Here is a 6706-nt window from a genome sequence, read left to right as displayed (position 1 = left end):
GTGTAGCGGACTCATCGCGCAGCCCCTTCGCGCACAGGACCCCGCTGCTCTGCGGTGCAACCCCTATCCCGCCGCCACAACCTCGGCCCTGGGAGCGCTCGAACTTGTTTTCTGTGCCTTTTCGAAATGTCTCGGTTCCTGTCCTGCTTCCTTTCTCTGATACGCCCAGATGGTCGTGACAAGGTTCTGCCCAGCTTCAGCCGGGTTCACGTCTCATCTCGGTTAGCTGACCACACCTCGGCTGCGCCCTGGCCTCACTGACCCTGCTTCAGGCTCTCCACTGACCCCCACCTCCCCACCACCACCCGGCCCCCGGCCCCGGATTGGCAGCATCGCCTTACTCTGCTAGAGCCCGCTTCGCCTTGTCCTCCCAGCACCTAGGCCCTGTAGCTCGCGCCATCCTCTCCATCTCCTAGATCGGGTGAGATGAAAAGCAAAGTCTTAATGACTTAATGACAGGCTCCGAGGTCTTGAATGAACACAGTAGGCAGAGCAAAGGCAGGAAATAGGGGCTGCAATAGGAATTTTGGTGACCTCCCTTATTCTTCAGGGTTCTCATTTTTTCTTGTTTGAGGCATTGTCTCCATGTCTACTCATACAAGTTCCTCCATGTGGATTACTTCGGGGTCTAAAGATGAAAGGGACAGTTTGTCCATTTGTTACCTTTTGGCCTCATGACCACCACACAGGATGCAACTAAAGGGATGTTCTTTAAAATACAGTGATAGAGGTGAGAGAAGTGGTTATTCTAAAAGGCAAATAATTTTCCAGGTCTGAAGTGAATCTGGATCCTCACTTTGACTGACCTTGGGCAAATCTCTTCTCTGCCTGAGTTTTCTCTCCTGTAAGATGTGGTTACTAACAGTACCTGCCTCTAGGATTGTTGGAAGGATTACATGAGCCACTGTGTAAAGCATTTGGCCATGAAGCCTAAAGCACACACTATGATCAGTTACCCATTATGAGTATAAGGTCTGTTTTTGCTCAGTTAAACTCTTAGCGCTGTCAGGGGAGGTGTTCCTGGATGTATCTCTTTCAGTGTGGTGGCTTTTGTAGTTGTATCCCAAATATCTCCTATTTCCTTATTTTTCACAGGCAAGTGCGTGGCCACATACATACACACATTCTGTAAATTTCCCAGCTCTTTCTCATGGCTATGTTTTTATTTTAAAAGGTGTAGCAGTTTTTGCCTCTTCTTTTGAACTTTTAATGCTTTGCATTAAATTTAATACCAATGACATATATTTAATATTATAGCAGTAGACATTCTAACTATGATTTCTGAAAGACTAATAAGCTCTTATAAAGCTGCATAAGTCTCAAACAACTTTCCCCAGTGTGTGCCAATATTTGTAAATTAAGCATGTTTTAATTTCTCTTCAGGTCTTCAGTGTATTTATGCAAACATACCCAATCATTTTAATAGAAAGCTGTCACCCCTCACTCCGTCCCACACCCCGGAGATTAAACCCAGGGCCTTCACACTGAATTACGTCCTCAGCCCCCCCACCTTTTTTTGGTACCAGGGATTGATTCAAGATAGGAGCCAGAACCATTGAGCTAAATCCGCAGCCGAATTCTCAGCCCTTTTAAAAATTATTTTGAGAAAGGGTCTTGTTAAATTGCCTAAGCAGGATTCAAGCTTGCCATCCCCACCCTCCACCTCCTTCTCCCATGTGCTGGGATTACAGACATGTGCTGTGTCTGGTTTAAATAGAAATGTTATAAGAGTATTTTAGGAATATATTGGAAGTTAGTCAATTTGTAAGAATGTCCCCCACCCTGACTTCTTCTTTCCAGGACATTAGTCAATAAGCTTTCAGTTACTTTCCTTTCTCTTGTCCTTAGAAAGCAGGATGGTAGTTGATTTCTATTTATGTCATGTAAGGATTTATATTAAAGTTCAGAGTAAACTCTTCCCTTTTTTTTGGTACCAGGGATCGAGCTCTGGACCTTGCACTTGCAAGGCAGGCAACAGAACCACTGAGCTAATTCCCTGGCCCAAACTCTTCTTCTTGAAGTAAGCTTTGTTGCTAATAAAATAATAGGAATGATGACTTACATGTATTGAATGCTTACTGTGTGCCAGCATTTGGAAAAGATTTGCATTTATTTTCTGATTTGATCTTGGTAGCAATAATTTTTCTTCCCATTTTACAGAGGAACAAAGTGTAATCAAGAGAAGTTAACTTGTCCTAATTTGCTCTGGAGTTTTTACTGTCCATATGAAATTATATCTCTGTTGTTATACAGTTGGCAATTATTTCTTTGTCTTAACTGTTTATCAATTATTATACTCCAGGACAAGTTATGGTCTTTGTCCTTAAGGTGTTTTCAATTTGTTGAGATGGAAGTGCCACAGAAAACATAAACAATTCACATTGTTATATAATTGGGTATCTTTCATTATAGTTACTTTTGTACTTATCCCCCAAAAAGTCATCTTGAATGGAATCTATCTTCCCATTTTCCCCCTAGAATCCCTGATGTATCTCAGAGGTCCATAAATATTGGCTGAATTGGATGGTGAAAGTAAGTCTCAATGAAAAGGCCTGAAGGAATATCTAGTGCATGTGAGAAATTAGGGCTGATGTAATCAAGAATGTGCCTTTGTTTAGAGTAATGATTATGAACCATGGACCATTTGGCACCCTCAGGGGCCTTCTGATAGTGTCTGAAAACGTCTTGGTTTGTTAGAATTGAAGGCAGCTATACTGACATCTATTGAGAATAGGCCAGGGGCTTTGTTACATCCTACTATAGGATGTTCTACTCTAGGGTAGTTCTACAGTGAAGACCTGGCTCCACATGTCTGTAGTTTTACTTTTGAGAAACCCCAAGTTGAGGTAAACATGGGTTTCCAAAGCAGCGCGGGAATGCTTGGCCCAGAGTACTTGGAAGTAAACCTGAAAAAATGGCTCAAAATTAGGTGTTTGTGTCCACTACTTTCCACTAGAAAATGATCAAGTGAGCAAGCAGTGGAGACAATGAGAAGGAATTAAATTAGAAAGAGATTGACAAACTTTCTTAGAGAAAACAGCACTAAAACAGATTGGCTATTCAGCTGTCATGGAATTAAGAGTATTTTTCAGTGGGTCAGGGATTTAGCTCAGTGGCCCTGCTCCTGCCTCACAAGCACAAGGTCTTGAGTTCGATCTCTGCTACTGGGGATTAAAAAAAAAAAAAAAAAGAGTGTTTTTTCAGTACTTTATTCTTTCAAAGCAGGAAATTGTCATTATCAAGAATAACCATAACTTATTTTTCAAAAGTTCTCTGCAGATGGTCTTCATGTTTGTCAGCTGAGGTTTTACTAAAGAGGAAGAAAAGGGTTTATATTCTTAAACTACTCTGTAGTGGTCATGGTGCTCTTTTTTTTGTATGTGTGTGTGAGCTATAATTGTTTTTAATAGCTTTTAATTTGGGGCCTCTAGGTTCTCCAGTATCCCAGAGGAAAAAGAAATCATTCTCTGTATCATGTACTCTCTAAGGCCTATATATTGCATCACTTAAGGCGTGTAATAAATAATGTTTTTAAGTCTAGAGAGCTCAGAGAAAATAAGGATCAAGATCTATTATGACTGAAGTCAGCAAGATCATAGATTGTTGTGTATGAGCTATCACTGCATTTAGATGTGGAGGACTGGAAATGGATCGGGTAAATTTGTTCATGGTTTTAATGTAGGACTATGTGCAGTATGTCTTTTTGCAATGAGGGAAATGTTCCATATCTGTGGCTATTTTAATTTAAATTAATTAAAAATGAAATTTGGTGGCTACCATGTAGGATAGTGTAGAAGGATAGAAGTTTATGCTGAAAAACCTTTGTTTTTCAGTTTTCTGTCGTGCTTTTATGTCAAAACATTAGAAACTTGCCTGCCTGTGTCTCTCTGTATGTTCTTATGTCTTAGGATAATTGATAGTCACATCAAAATTTATGCCATACAATACAACCCAAGATGTAGATTTCTAAATTACCATTCAGAACTGTGTCCCACACTTAAAGGTTGAAGAGAAATTGGGTCACATGGTCACTGGATTTGGTTGGAACATAAAATTCAGCCCATTTGGTTTTTTTTTTGGTACCAGGGATTGAACTCAGGTCCTTGGCCTTGCAAGGCAGGCCACCGAACCTCTGAGCTAAATCTCCAGTCCCCAGCCCATTTGTTTTTGTTTGAACCTTTATAACCACGTAGCCTGCTTTTGGTTCCTCTGCACGGAAATAAAAAAGGCTAGGCTGATTATCTCTTTGCAGCCTGTTTAATGAAGGGGAAGTCCTCTGAGACCTGTTCAAATGAAATCCTGACCTGATATTCAAATCTTTTGGAAAAAACTTGCTTTTTGGTTCTCTTTGTAGAGAACATACACAAAACACAGTAAGCTTGAATCTGTAGCATGATCAAAATGTCTAAATCCACACTGGTAAGTAACGTCAGAAGAAAACTCACATTTTAAGAATTGTCAAATATAAAATAAATTATTTTAAGAAAGTTTCTTTTTTTTTTCTTCTTTTTTTCATTAAGTTTATTGGTACATTTTAGGTATACAATACTATGACAATTCATCATTGGAAATTTGTACTTTTACGTAATATATCTTGGTGCTTATTTTTTCCCCATTCCCCTGCCCTCCCTTCAAGCCCTCTGTCTCTCCCTATTTACAAAGACTTTGTTTCTATTTTTCCTTTTCTCATATTTATTCCTTTCCCTTCTTTCCTTTCCTCTACTCCTTCCAGTTCCCCTTCCCCTTTGAACCTTTTCTTCCTATTTCACATTATCTATTATACATTTTGATCCTTATTTACACTTTCAGTTTCTCACATCAGAGAAACTGCCTGGTATTTACACGTGTCCTATTTATTTCACTTAAGAGGATGGCCTCAGTGTGCATCCACTTAGCTATAAATGCCTGTAGTTTCTCATTCTTTATGTCTACCTCACTTTTGATGTGGAGGTTGTACAACTTTTTTGTTTTTGTTTTTTGAGACAGCTTCTTGTTATATAATTCAGGCTGGCCTTGAATTCAGTATGTAGCCCAGGTTGGTCTCAGACTGGTGGTGATTCTCCTGCCTCAACCCCCCCAAGTGCTGGGATTACAGTCATGCACCACCACACCTGGCATAAATTTTTCTTAAGCTTCCATTTTTCTTTCTCTGTTCATGGTTTTCCAAGATTTTGGCCAGCCAGGAACCATGGCAATGATTTGCCACACTGGAGAATAATATTCTAGTATTATTTGGTCTTTAAAAATTGACATACTTTATTTCAGTCCAAATAATATACATGATATTACTATGATTATACATTTTTTTCTAATCATGCTGAAGTAAGTATATATACATTAAAAATTTAAAAACATCTCCCTACATGTCATCTAAATTTATAAAACCTATCTTGATTTTTCTGAGCTCTAGTAGGAATATGTGGAGAATTGGCTTATATTTGGCTGACATATTAAAAGCCACCCTATTTTATAAAAACCCCCCACATTTTCTTTATCCAGTCTCCAAGAATACTATTCAGCCATAAAAAATGAGAAGCTAGAGATATTTGTAGCTAAGTGGATGCACATTGAGGCAGTACTCTTAAGTGAAATAAATAGGACACACATGTAAATACCAGATAGTTTCTCTGATGTGAGAAACTGAAAGTTTAAATAAGGATCAAATGTATAATAGATAATGTGAAATAGGAAGAAAAGGTCCAAAGGGGAAAGGGAACTGGGAGGGGTAGAGGAAGGGAAAGGAATAAATATGAGAAAAGAAAAAATAGAAACAAAGTCTTTGTAAATAGGGAGGGATAGAGGGGTTGAAGGGAGGGCAGTGGAATGGGGAAAATACAAGAACCAAGGTACATTATGTAGTGGTACAAACTCCCAATAATGCATATCAGCACATTATATACCTAAAATATATCAATAAAATCAATGAAAAAAAGATTTAAAAGTTTCCCCGAGAAAAGCTATCCTATAGAAAATTGTCCTTTTCTTCTTTGGTTTTTTTTGTTTTGTTTTTTTGGGTTTTTTTTTTTTTGGTACCAGGGATTGAACTCTGGTCCTTGCGCTTGCAAGGCAGGCCACCGAACCGCTGAGCTAAATCCCCGGCCTGGCCTTTTCTTCTTTGCAGTGGTTTAAATTTGAGAACATAAATTCCAGAAACCTAAAAAAGCTGTGTTTTATAATTGCTTCATCACTCTTTAGAACAAAATTGTATCTCCTACACTGGATATATACTTATGTTTTTCTTTCTCCTTATTTCCTACCTCTCTGAATCCAATTACAAGTTGTTTTACCAGTAGTTCTTACATAATTTAGGGCATTCATTTAAACTTAAAAATGAAAGCAACATCTTTTCAGTTTTTTTCTTGATTACATTAAGCTCTTAAGATGCCATGAGAAATGTTTCTTAACATATGAAAAATGCTGAGCCAGGGCCGGGGATTTGTCTCAGTGGTTCCGCCACCTAGCTCATATGTACAAGGGCCTGAGTTCGATCCCAGTTAAGAAAAAAGAAAAATGCTGAACCTAACTCATAAATAGAAATCATAACTATAATGAGTAGTTTTCTAACTCATTATGTTAGTAAAGGTGTGCAGACATGCTTTCATGCATTGATAGTAGGATTGTTTATTGGTGCTATGGTAGTCAATGTGTCACTATCCATCAAAGTTAGGATATATTTCCCTTCCAGAACCTACCATAGGTTTATTCA

General features: G+C 38.6%; 1 protein-coding gene across 2 annotated transcripts in view; it reads left to right on the top strand.

Moving 5' to 3' along the window:
• Positions 1-76: 76 nt before the first annotated feature.
• The window catches only part of Tmed8 (transmembrane p24 trafficking protein family member 8), a 29124-nt gene continuing 22494 nt past the window's right edge, over positions 77-6706 (top strand). The window contains exon 1 of one of the 2 annotated variants that reach the window (XM_019204320.2): positions 77-421. The gene's annotated coding sequence lies outside the window, so the exon portion shown is untranslated. The remainder of the gene's footprint in view (positions 422-6706) is intronic. The other variant, XM_019204321.2, reaches the window with a different exon arrangement.

This window comes from Fukomys damarensis, unplaced genomic scaffold (genome assembly GCF_012274545.1).
Source record: "Fukomys damarensis isolate Sample0158 unplaced genomic scaffold, DMR_v1.0_HiC HiC_scaffold_21, whole genome shotgun sequence".
NCBI lineage: Eukaryota > Metazoa > Chordata > Mammalia > Rodentia > Bathyergidae > Fukomys > Fukomys damarensis.
Note: the sequence above shows the minus strand (reverse complement) of the source record. Positions and strands in the feature narration are given on the sequence as shown.